Genomic DNA, 12,072 nt, shown 5'->3' with positions numbered 1-12,072 from the left:
TACCAGCCCCGGTCGGGGTGGAGGCTGCCCCCCGGGGTCCTCCACAGGCACCGTCAGCCCCCTCCTAAGACCCTGGGACTCTCTGTGCCAACACCGGTGCCCCAGGCCACGCAGAGGGCAGCGCGGCGCTGGTCCCCAGGTGACCAGGCTGGAATACCCAAACCGCGCCAAACGGAGTCACTCCCCGCTGTGGCCTCGTGACCTCCTCGCTTGGTACGACCGCTGCAGGGTTTGGACCAGGTCTGGGTACCGTTTTGCTGATACTTATTTTCAACTCATTTTTTTGCTTGTTTATTTCCTGTTTCTTTCTTCTTTCTTTCTTCTTTCTTTCTTTCTTTCTTTCTTCTTTCTTTTTCTTTTGAGAGAGGAAGAGAGTCCGTGCAGGTGAGAGGAGAGGGGCAGAAGGGGTCGGGGAGAGAGAATCTCAAGCAGGCTCCGCACTGTCAGCGAGAAGGCCTATCCAGAGCTCAAACTCACAAGCTGTGAGACCATGACCAGAGCCGAAATCAAGAGTCAGATGCTTAACCAACTGAGCCACCCGGATGCCCCTCAACTCACTTTTAAAAATTAAATACTTGTTGAGATGAGCACTGGGTGTGGTATGTAAGCCAATCTGACAATAAATTATATTAAAAATTAATTAATTAATTAAAAATTAAATACTTTTTTTAGTACTTTAGTATTCAAGCAGGGCTTGAACTCATGACCCTGAGATCAAGACCTGAGAGCTGAGATCAAGCTGAGCTCAGTCCCTGACTGAGCCACCCAGACACCCCAAATACGTTTATTTTTCAATAAAACTTCGCAACACTACAGTAAATGGAAAATTAGTATCACCCATCATACATAGTAATTATATAGAGATAGACATTATCGACCATGATAAATAATGTTGTTATTATTAACGTTTTTGAGCCTTTGCTCTGTGCCAGGAGCTGTTCTAGACTCTATGATATTAACTCACTCAGTGACTTGCTGCGGTCCCCCAAGGGAGGCACCGTGTTGTCCCCTCCCTCTGTCATGAGTTAAGAGGCTCAGAGCGACGGCCCTGAAAATGGACACATCACCCTGGAAACCAAAGGCGAGGCCACCTCAGTCACCCTGGCGCCCATGGGCGGGGCACCTCAGCTATGCCGGACTTTGAATCTGATTTGCTTCTTGCCTAATTCACCCATCTACTCAACAAGTGTTCGCTGAGCACCTGCTGTGTGACCTTGCTGGGGAAAGAGAAGATTAGGACTCTGTCCCTGCCCTGGAAGAGCCTGCCTGCTCGTCGGGAAGGGTGTGTATGGACCAGCATGTGGTTGGGGCTTCAGAGCTGGGTGCTGGGAGGGGAGAGGGCATTCTCCAGCCTGGGCTAGGGGTGGAGGGGTGATGCTGGGTGAAGCTTCTAAACCGTTAAGGACGGTAGGAGACAGGTGACGTAAGGGACGGGGAGAGGGAAAGGGAACATGGCAATTCAGGTCTGTTAAAAAGATGGAATAAAGTAGGATTCATGTCTTCAATGACATCCCCGTTATTAACATACTAAGAGGATTTCACCTCAGTTTTCCCCATCTGTAGAATGGGAATAATGGGGCCATCCTCCTAGAGGAACACCCATGAGGATAAACATGTCACACAGCCTGCAAAGCATTCTGGCAGTTCCTGCCGCAAAGTCAATGCTCACAATGTCACTACCCAAAATGACGATGATGATTACTACCTGTGGCAAGTGCTGGTGTTTTCCATTTACCATAGCAGCGTGGTAAAGGTGTTTTTTTCTTTAATTTTTAAAAATATTCTATTTATTTTTTTTCAACGTTTTTTTTTTTTTTTTTTTTTTTTTATTTTTGGGACAGAGAGAGACAGAGCATGAACAGGGGAGGGGCAGAGAGAGAGAGGGAGACACAGAATCGGAAACAGGCTCCAGGCTCCGAGCCATCAGCCCAGAGCCTGACGCGGGGCTCGAACTCACGGACCGCGAGATCGTGACCTGGCTGAAGTCGGATGCTTAACCGACTGCGCCACCCAGGCGCCCCTCTATTTATTTTTGATAGAGAGAGACAGAGCACGAGTGGGGGAGGGGCAGAGAGAGAGGGAGACACAGAATCCGAAGCAGGCTCCGGGCTCCGAGCTGCCAGCACAGGGCCCGACGCGGGGCTCGAACTCACAAACTGTGAGATCGTGACCCGAGCCGAAGTCAGACGCTCCACCGACTGAGCCACCCGGGCGCCCCAAGTGTTTTTTTTTTCAATGTATTCGATTTTTCAAAGTGAGCTCAGAAGTGGTACCCTCGCAGCGAGTTTAAGCTAATAGCCACGTCGCTGTGTTTGTCCTCATTTGCATCCGCCCTGGAATTTTACAAACACACAAAAAAATTCACCCGAAATGTCCACATGTCCCTTTTATCATCCTGATGCTCTATTTAGAAAGAAATGGAAATCCAAGACTATTCTTTTAAACTCATAGCAATCCACTGACTTGACGGGGAACTTCAATTCCTTACCAAATGGTAAAAGCAACCTAATCATGAGCAATATTTCTAAGTAGCACAGCTCCCAGTGTGGGGCTTTCTAAATCTGATCTAGACGGGCCAAACATTCACCTTTCCCAACCGAAGCCTCTCTTTGCGGAGCGATACGGCTTTGCAAGGACATCTATCGGAGTCACCACGCCTCAACTAGGAGAAGATGACTTTTTCCCCCATCTCTCCCCTCCTCCAGCTGTGCTCGGTGTGGTGTCGAGGAATATGGGGCTTTGGGGAAAATGAAAAATCTGGAGTTACTGTTGAATCAGGCGAGAAAAGAAAGAGCGCAGGCTGTGTGAGACCCGTTGGGTCTCGGGTTCCTGCTACCTCCTCCCATTTGTAAGGGACCGTGAGCTAGTTATTGTTTCTGGGCTTCAGTTCCTGCCTGCCTCAGTTTCCCTCTCGGTAAGGTCACCTCTTGGATTCTTGAGATTGTGCATGGCACAGACCAAGGAAGTGCTAAGCAAGTATCTCCTATTATGATGATGATGATTATTACTGCCTGTATAGACTGGGGGTAATCCCCCTTTTGCTGCAAGGAGCTTTGGGATCACATGGCATAGCCCCGGACGGCGTCTGCCCTTTTGAAGTAGGCTTAGAACTCTGGCCAGAGCTGTGCTGAGGGGGAGGGGGCGGGGGTGAGATCCAAAGTCAAAGCCACCTCAAAAGGACTATAAAAGGGAAACGGAATCCAAAGAAAAGAAGGTTGAAGTTGCTGCTTTTCAGAATTTTTCTTCACAGGCAGTGCTACCTGGGGGAGACCTGTGCCAGCGCCCCCCCCGCCCCCCTCCGTGCGCCCCGTGCCCCTGCACACACGAGGCCCAGACAGAGCCACGGCTGACGCAGGACGCCCGCCGAGCCCACAGGTGGAGTGTGAGGGTCAAGCATTTACTACTCTGCTGCCCCCATCACGCTAATAACAGTGGGATTACCGGCCCACGGGGAATGTTCCAGGCTCTCCCCAGTCCAAGCAGTCGGCCCTGATTCTCTCGTTTAATCAACCATCCCTGGAGGGAAATGCCGGGAAATGACTCACCTTTTGCGAGAGAAGAAAGCAAGGCACAGAGAAGTGAAGAAACATGCTCCAGGCTGCACAGCTCACGGATGGAGCCAAGGTTTGAACCCAGGCCGTGCGGCTCCGAAGCCCAGGTGCTCCAGCCCCCGGTGGCCTGCCTCCCCGGCCGCTGCCAGAGCTGGGCGCTGATGTGGGCACCCCACAACCCGGGCCTCAATGGCACAACTACCCTTGGTCATTTGGTCCTTAGACGCACGGCCGCCCTCTGGTAGAGCCGAGGGTGGACGGCAGAGAGGCGTTGCCTTGGGCACAAAATTTAAGGAGGCGTCGTCGGACGGGGAAGCGTGTGCCCCAAAGAGTGGACTGGCCTCGGCGAGCTGTGCGGAGGGGCAGGAACAAACTAGGGAGGCGGGGGACCCCCGAGGCCGGAAATAACAAAGACCGGTCCGGGACGACTCGTACTCGGGGAAGTGACACCGGGGCCTTGGGCTCTCCCAGTGCCCCCCTGGCTGCCCCGCTCACACCTGACCTCCTCGTCTGCGCGGGCCTCCGAACACCTTCAGACCGGACGCAGCTGGGAGCGTCACTGACGAGTCCCGAAGGGACCTCACGGACGCTCGGGAATCCGTTCGTGCGGCAGGCAGACGGTGGCCTTCCAAAGATGTCAGGCCTCCAGCCACGGGGAGCTGCATTCTGCCAACAGCCCCAAGGAGCGGGAAGCGGATTCTGCCCCGGAGCCTCGCGAAGGAGCGCAGCCCGGCCGACACCTTGCCGTTAGCCCCCCCAAGGCCCCTGGGCGCCTTCTGACCTCCAGGTCTGTACGAGGAGAAACCGGTCCGTTTGAGCCACGGAGTTTCTGGTCATTTCGTACAGCAGCAGGAGGAAACCCCGTGCCTGTTTTTGTTCCTGTTAGAACGTTCGTTTGCTCGTGGGGCTGGCACGGTGTGCTAGGTGCCCTCCGGTCGTGTGGTCCAAAACCTGCATGTAAGACTGGCCAGGAGGAGGAGGGGACCACCCCCCCCCCGGGACCCCGTCTCCCCACGCCCCTCCGGAGAGGAGGCCTGGTCAGCCGGACGCACCACACCCTCCGTGCACCCCTATTTCCTTCATATACCACGACATACTCTGGGTATAAACACAGGCAGTCCTGAGACCCTTCCGAGGGCTCTGCTGAGACCCTGAACACCCTGTCATTCCACCTGAGTTATCTTGAAAAACGAGCAAAAGGAGGCCCGGAAGGGTCAAGGCCACACAGCCAATCAACTTAAACAGAATGATGCCGTGACCTCGGGCTCCCACCCGTCATCAGACAGTCCTTCCGTTTCGGTTTGGCAGAACAGAGCAGAAACTGTGGCTTATCCCCCGTATCTGTGTGCCTGTCTCACCCGGGTTATAATTTTAGCCGGTCAAATGACCACCCAGGACAAAGACAGGTTTCCCTCGCAGTGAGGCACGGCCATGTGACACAGCGGTGTGGGAAGTGTTCTTAAAAGGAGGAGGGGACACCCTCCTCTGCTCCTGTCTCTTTCCTCCTGGCTGGAAAGAAGATACGATGGCTGGAGCCCAGGCAACAGTCTTGGAGCATGAGGATGGCCAAGTCACACGCTGAGGAAGCCTGAGACCTTAAAAACTTTGTGAAGCCTCTCTAGCAGGGCTGTGTTCCTTCTGGAAGGTCTAGGGAAGAATCTGTTTTCTTGCCTTCCTCGCGAGGCCACCCAAACCCCATGATGCGTGGTCTCTTCTCCCATCTATCTTCAAAGCCAGGAAAGGCTGGTTTTGTCTCTCTCACGCTGATGTTGGCCCTCCTGCCTCTCTCTTCCACGTTTAAGACCCTTATGATGACTCCCAGCTCCTCCGGATAATCCAGAATAATCTCCTCATTGAAAAATCAGCTGATTAGCAACCTTCCTGCCATCTGCGACTTTAATTCCCCCTGCCAGGAAAGGTGACACATCACAGGTTACAGGGACCAGGATGGGGACATTTCGGGGCGGGGGCACTATTCTGCCTCTAAAAGAGCAGGGATGTCCTAATCCCACAGATACTACAGTGAAGAGAGAAGATTCCGGACGTGAAGCAAAGGCCTCAAAGCGGCCACCTGCTGGCTCGGTCCCACCAATGGGCACGACTGGTCCTCCCTGCTTTCTTTACCCTGAATCAGCTGCTGATGTCCCACTGGCTAATTTCACATGAAAATTCACATTTCCTGTTTCCCTTGACTCAATAGAGGGGCCCGCACCCTGGGTCTGCTTCCTAAGACGTTGACATCAACTGTGTGGGCTGTGGCCGCCCCTCGAGGACAGGCCACGGCTTCCCTGCAGTCCTCACCCTCCATTATCGCCTGTCGCCCAGTCTGCTGCCTCTGGTCACGGGGCCTGCCTGACCCCCGCAGGGAACGCAGTTTGTAACATTTACTAAAAAGCATCTCAGGGTGCAGAAGTTACCCAGTAAAGGGTAGTTAGTATTTCCCCTGTTCGAGAAGACACATCGACACGGCGATTCTCAACGTGGGATGTCCCTAGGGAACTTGTGCGCATCTCAGCGTCCCGACCAGTTTCACCAGGACATCTGGAGCGGGGCCCGGCTCAGCACTGCCGCAGCTCCCCAAGAACTCCGGCCAGCAGCCAGGCGGAAAACCGGGGCCTTCACAGACCTTCGCAGGCCGTCAGGGCTCAGGTGACCTCAGCACAACTGTGGCGCAGGCCTCTATCCCCAGCTGTCCCTCCCAGAGAGAAAAAGAGGGCACATGCAAAGATTGTGAAACCGTTCGTGAAACGCCGATGGCTGTAACCAGGAGCCTCTGCTGCCTGAGCATCCACTTCCTGCTGGAGATACTGGAAGGCTGGCTGGAAGCTTCTGGAAGCTTCCATCACCCAGGCATTCCTTCGCAGTGACCGGCGGGAGCTCCTCAGACCAGTGAGGGGCAGATTCCAGACGCCGTAGCTCCCTTCTTCTTTTTTTTTTTAATGTTTATTTATTTATTTATTTATTTATTTATTATTTAAAAAAAATTTTTTTTAATGTTTATTTACTACTGAGAGACAGACAGCATGAGCAGGGGAGGGGCCAAGAGATGGAGAGACACAGAATCTGAAGCAGGCTTAAGGCTCTGAGCTGTCAGCACAGAGCCCGATGTGGGGCTCGAACTCACCAACCGTGAGATCATGACCTGAGCTGAAGTCGACACTTAACAGACTGAGCCACCCAGGCGCCCTGAAGGGAGAGGTATTTAAACAGAAGAGAGAACACTCAGCCGGACTGTCCACGGGGTTTCTGCAGAGACATCACCGGTCCTACACACGGGTGCCCCAGGTGCCATTCCCTGCCCAGCTAGCGTGACCACGTTCCTGCTAAGGCCCTCCCCCAGCTACTGGGTGCCCCCCGCCCCCGCCACCCCATGGGATGGAAACCTTCCAGGGCCACAATTCAAATGCCTCCCAGGCCAGGCAGGCAACCAGGATGGGCAGGAGAGAGAGGCTGAGCGCAAACATTGCCCATTACTCATAATACTGACATCCTGGACGCTAATTTGCAATTTTTAGAAACGTCCCCATCTGCTAGAAAACGCCATCGGCGGCTGGGTTTGCCTGGGGACCTCCATTTCCCCTCTCTGTTGGCTGCTCTGGGCTCCCTCTTGGTTCTCCTTAGAACACTGTGCCTCCCCGAGGCCTCCCGTGACCCAAAATAGCCACAAGCGGGCTATTTTTGCAGGACTCTGATAGCACAGGTCTGAGGGGCCAGGAGACGGGTCGGTGCTGGGGTTGGATCCTGTATTATTCTTTATCATCCGACGCTGCGTGGGCTCAGAGCGGGGGACTGGAGGCCTTCAAGAAGCCCAGGAATGTTCACACTGGCGACTGCCCGGGATGGGAGGGGGCGGGGGGGTTTCAGGCAGCCCTCGGTGGCCCATGCCTGTGGAGCCCAGCAGGCAGGTGGCTGCAGGGAGGAAAGCAGGTCTCTGCTCCACACGCACTCAATCTGGTCCTCTCCCAGGGCCTAAGGGAGACATTTCCCTAACATTTGCATGGCAGTTGCTGGGGTCCTCAGTCAAAATGCATGCAAATCCAAGTTCTGTGCCGCAAAGTTAATCCTTGATGGGCATTGTCTCTGACACGCTCCAGAGAGCTGGTGACCTTTCATCCCCCAAATGCATGCTAAGCACCAGCTTTGGGCGGGCAGTGAGCTGGAGTTGGGTTACCAGGGAGAGCGGGACAGCCTGGGCTCGCCCGCCAGTGGGGGACATGGCCCTACGGAACAGTCGGGGGCTGTCACAGTGACTGGTGATGGCTGTCAAGGGTGAGGGTAAAGTGTATATTTTTATTTGTTTTAATTTTAGTTTATTTTATTTATTTTGAGAGAGAGAGAAGGAGAGACAGAATCCCAAGCAGGCTCCACGCTGTCAGCACAGAGCCCGACGCGGGGCTCGAACCCACGAACCGTGAGATCGTGACCCGAGCCGAAGTCAGACGCTCAGCCGACTGAGCCACCCAGGCGCCCCGGGTGAGGGTAAAATTTAAAGCAGGGTTCTGCAAGAATGTTCTTCACAGCTTTCCTTAGAAGACCCTCAGCCTAGAAGTGCTCTCTGTATCACGACAGAATATTCCAGATCTCTGAGAACAGGCGAGGCACCCAGCCACACATACTTGGTGTCACGAGAAGGAAGCCAGACCTCGAGAGCCTACTATCCGCTCCCACACATGAATCTCGAAAGCAGGAAAGTCAATGTATGGGGTTGCAAATAAGGACAGTGGTTACCTTTGGGTGGGGCGTGGGGCCGGAGGGGCCCAGGGGAACACCCAGGGTCACCTGCTGTCTCTAGATCTGGCCGCTGGTGACCCCGTGTGTGTACTTCGTGAAGTCTCATGCACCCGGTCAGTTAAGATTTGCGCCCTTTTCTGTATGTATATTTCGTGTCTCAATAACAAGTTTACACGAAATAATAAAGGAGGGAAGGGAGGAGAGGAGGGGAGGGTGGTTGGAAATTGCGAGACCAACTAGTGGGACTGTGCCCTGCCCCCTCCATCCCATCGCGTGGCCAAAGGATGGAGGTTTGCCAACAGCACGTCTAGTCCCCAGATGGGCCGCCTGGGGTGCTGCCCAAGCCGTGGACCGCAGAGCTTCGGGAACCCCCAGGGCAGCCGGGCTCTGTGCAGAGACCTGGAACTTGGGGGCAGGGAGTGGAAAACCCCAGCGCGCGGCCGCCCCAGGGGACCTGGCTGCCCCTCCCAAGTTCAACATAAGATGGGATGACAGAACGATGTCCTTGGAGCCTGATGGATAACGTCCCCGTGTATGTCCTGAATGCTCCACAACAGTTAGGTGCCTCTGTTGTGATCAGCAGCATTTATTAGACGCCTACTGGGTGCCGGCACACGCCGATGTGATTCCAACGCTTACCCAGAGGAGATGCTTTGTAAAACGTCAGTCGACTGAATGGTCTGTTGATTTGTTACAGTAACCCTTGCGGGGACTGTCACAGCCTCCATCTACCACTCCGGGGCCGGCTTCGGAACCCTCCCCTCTTGAAGCCTCGGTTTCCTTCCCTGCGAGACAGATCATGAGCCCCTTGGGCAGGGCGGTTCTCTGCTGTGGGGACCGTCCCGCCTCGGAGGGGGCATAACAGCCGCCCCGGCCTCCATTCCCACAAGATGCCAGCAACACGCCCCTCCCGGCTGTGACAACCAAAATCTCTCCAGACATCGGCAAGTGTCCCGGGGGACAGAATGCTGGTTGAGGGCCTCTGGGTTGTGGAGGTGAACGCCATAGGAAGGTGGGGTGCGAAGGACGCGGCAGAACCCCCAATGATTAGTAATCGCCGTCAAAAGAGCAGGCAAAAAGCCGGGGCGAGGATTTGAGCTCAGGGCCATCTGACCTCACACCAGGGCTTGCTTCTGACCTTCGCGTTGCGCTTGGACGCCCAAGGCCTTGTCGGGGTGCGGGTCCTGGTGTGGCGGGTCTGGGGCGGTGACCCTTGCGCCTGGCAGCCCCCTCCCCTGCCCGAGCCCTTGAAGCGTTGATGGCCCAGAGGGGGGGATCCAAAGGGGCATCTGCGGGGGCGCCTGGTGGCTCAGTCGGTGAAGCGTCTGACTCTTGATTTCTGCTCGGGTCGTGATCTCGGGGTTTGTGAGATCGAAACCTGCGCTGGGGGCGCTCTCTCTCTCTCTCTCTGTTTCTCTCTCTCAAAAACAAACAAACTTAAAAAAAAAAAAAAGAGGCATGTGCCACAGGTCTCCACTGCACTAAATTCTTTTTTTTTTTTTTTTTAGTTCGTTTATTTTAACGCGGGGGTTGGAGAGAGAATCCCGAGCCGACTCCACGCTGTCAGTGCAGAGCCCGACTTGGGGCTTGAACACACAAACCGCGAGATGGTGACCTGAGCCCACCCCCCCCCCCCGCCTGAACCCCAAGAGCGCCTGGGGGAGGGGTGCGGCCGCAGGGAAGTCAGGCTGCCGGGGGTTCGTGTGGTGATGAGGTGTGATTTCAGCAAGGAAATTGGCCAAGTCAGTGCAGGATGTCAGAGAAGGTTCCTCAAACTGAGGCGGCAAGGGAGGTAGAGAGGAGGGTCTGACTCACCTCCCAGCGCTTTGGGTCGATACGGATCTACCAACATCTCCACGCAGCGTTGCCGATTTTTCCAGAATCGCTTCAAAGTAAGAAACCGTGCCAGGCGGAGATCATGCTACCCCGGGAGGATGGGACAAGACCACGTGACCTCTACGGTCTTCTTGGAACACCCAGAGCCCCGGCCCAACCACGAGAAGAACGGCAGGCCGGCCCCGCCTGGAGGACATCTCACAAAACCTCTGAGCCGAGCTCCCCAAAATGGCCAGATCAGCAAATCCAAGGAATGATGGAAAAAGCGTCACGACCCCGAGGAGTGAGGAAGCACGGCACGTGTCCCGGACAGGACCCTGGAGCAGGAAAGGGACGGAAAACCTGGCGAAGTCCACATAAAGTCTAGAATTTAGTGAATAATAATGTGCCGATGTCAGGTTCTTAGTTTGGACAAATGTAACCCGGTCGTGGAGAAGGGTAACGTTCCGGGAAATTCAGGAAATTCAAACTGAGGGAGGGGTAATCCGGGAACTCTCTGTACAGCCCTTGCAACTTTTCTTCAGAGTTCAAGGGCACCTTTGAAGTGCACAGGGAGCCCAGGGAGCTTGTATGCACAGAAATGTGCAAAGCAAAAAATTCAAACCTGCTTTTCAGCCCTTCTCTCCCAAGTCCACAGCCCAGGAGCTAAAATGTGATGTGTGGCTTTTCCTTACCTTCGAGAGTCCTTCTCTTTTCTTCTCTTTTTTCCTTTCCTTTTCTTTTTTCTTTTCCTTTTCTTTTCTTTCCTTTTCCCTTTTTTTCTTTTCTCTTTTTTTTCCTTTTCTTTCCTTTTCTTTTTCTTTTTTCTTTTCCTTCCCTTTCCCTTTCCCTTTCTTTTCTTTTTTCTTTTCTTTCCTTTCCTTTGCTTTTTCCTTTGCTTTCCTTTTCCTTTGTCTTCTTTTTCTTTTCCTTTTCTTTTTCTTTTCTTTCCTTTTCCCTTTCTTTTCTTTTTTCTTTCCTTTTCCTTTGCTTTTCTTTTTTCTTTTTTCTTTTTCCCTTTCTTTTCTTTTTTTTCATTTCTTTTCTTTCCTTTTCCTTTTCCTTTTCTTTTTTCTTTTCCTTTCCTTTTCCCTTTTCTTTTTTTCATTTATTTTCTTTCATTTTTCTTTCCTTTTCCTTTTCCTTTTCTTTTTTCTTTTCCTTTTCCCTTTGTTTTCTTTTTTCTTTCCTTTTCTTTTTTCTTTTTCTTTTCTTTCCTTTTCCCTTTCTTTTCTTTTTTTTCATTTTTCTTTCCTTTTCCTTTTCTTTTTTCTTTTCCTTTTCTTTCCTTTTCCCTTTCTTTTCTCTCTCCTTTTCCTTTCCTTTTTTTTCCTTTTCTTCTCTTTTCTAAGTTCATTTATTAATGTTGAGAGAGAGAGAGAGAGCTCACATATGAGCGGGGGAGGGGCAGAGGGAAATGGAGAGAGAATCCCGAGCAGGCTCTGCGCTGTCAGTGTGGAGCCCGACGTGCGGCTCGATCTCACAACCACGAGATCGGGACCTGGGGCAAAATCAAGAGGCAGATACTTAACCAAAGGAGCCACTCGGGTGCCTGAGACTTCTTTTGAAAGAATCTTCCAATGCCACGTGACCCGTCCTTGTGGAGGAGCCCTAAATCGGGGTGGGGAGGGTCTCTGGAAGAATCCACACTTGGTCACAGCTCGGAGACCCACACGGTCTGAGCTTCCACCCTGCGCGAGGCCCTCTTCCTCCTCACGCCAGGAACTGTCACTGGCCCCATTTTCAGGAGGAGGAGGCTAAGGCCCTGAGTCACAGCCAGCGGTGAGGAAGGGAGGATGTGGGCATAGGACCCCAATGGCAAAGCCCACGCGGGTCACACGACGTAGCAGCGCCTCCCGGGGCTTCTTTCCCGCCAGAGGACGCACCCCCCCTCGCCCTCCCTCTCCCCACGGGCCTGGGAGCTGCTAGAAATGCCCTGGGCGCTGCCCCCGCTGGCTGGGTCAGGATGGGCATT

General features: G+C 53.5%; 1 long non-coding RNA gene across 1 annotated transcript; it reads left to right on the top strand.

The window, feature by feature from the left end:
* Positions 1-714: 714 nt before the first annotated feature.
* Positions 715-10,726, top strand: LOC131485992 (uncharacterized). The gene is made up of 2 exons (XR_009249123.1): positions 715-1,282; positions 9,791-10,726. It is a non-coding gene; the product is annotated as an uncharacterized LOC131485992 (long non-coding RNA).
* Positions 10,727-12,072: the final 1,346 nt, after the last annotated feature.

This window comes from Neofelis nebulosa, chromosome 9 (assembly GCF_028018385.1).
Source record: "Neofelis nebulosa isolate mNeoNeb1 chromosome 9, mNeoNeb1.pri, whole genome shotgun sequence".
NCBI classification, from domain to species: Eukaryota; Metazoa; Chordata; class Mammalia; order Carnivora; family Felidae; genus Neofelis; species Neofelis nebulosa.
Note: the sequence above shows the minus strand (reverse complement) of the source record. Positions and strands in the feature narration are given on the sequence as shown.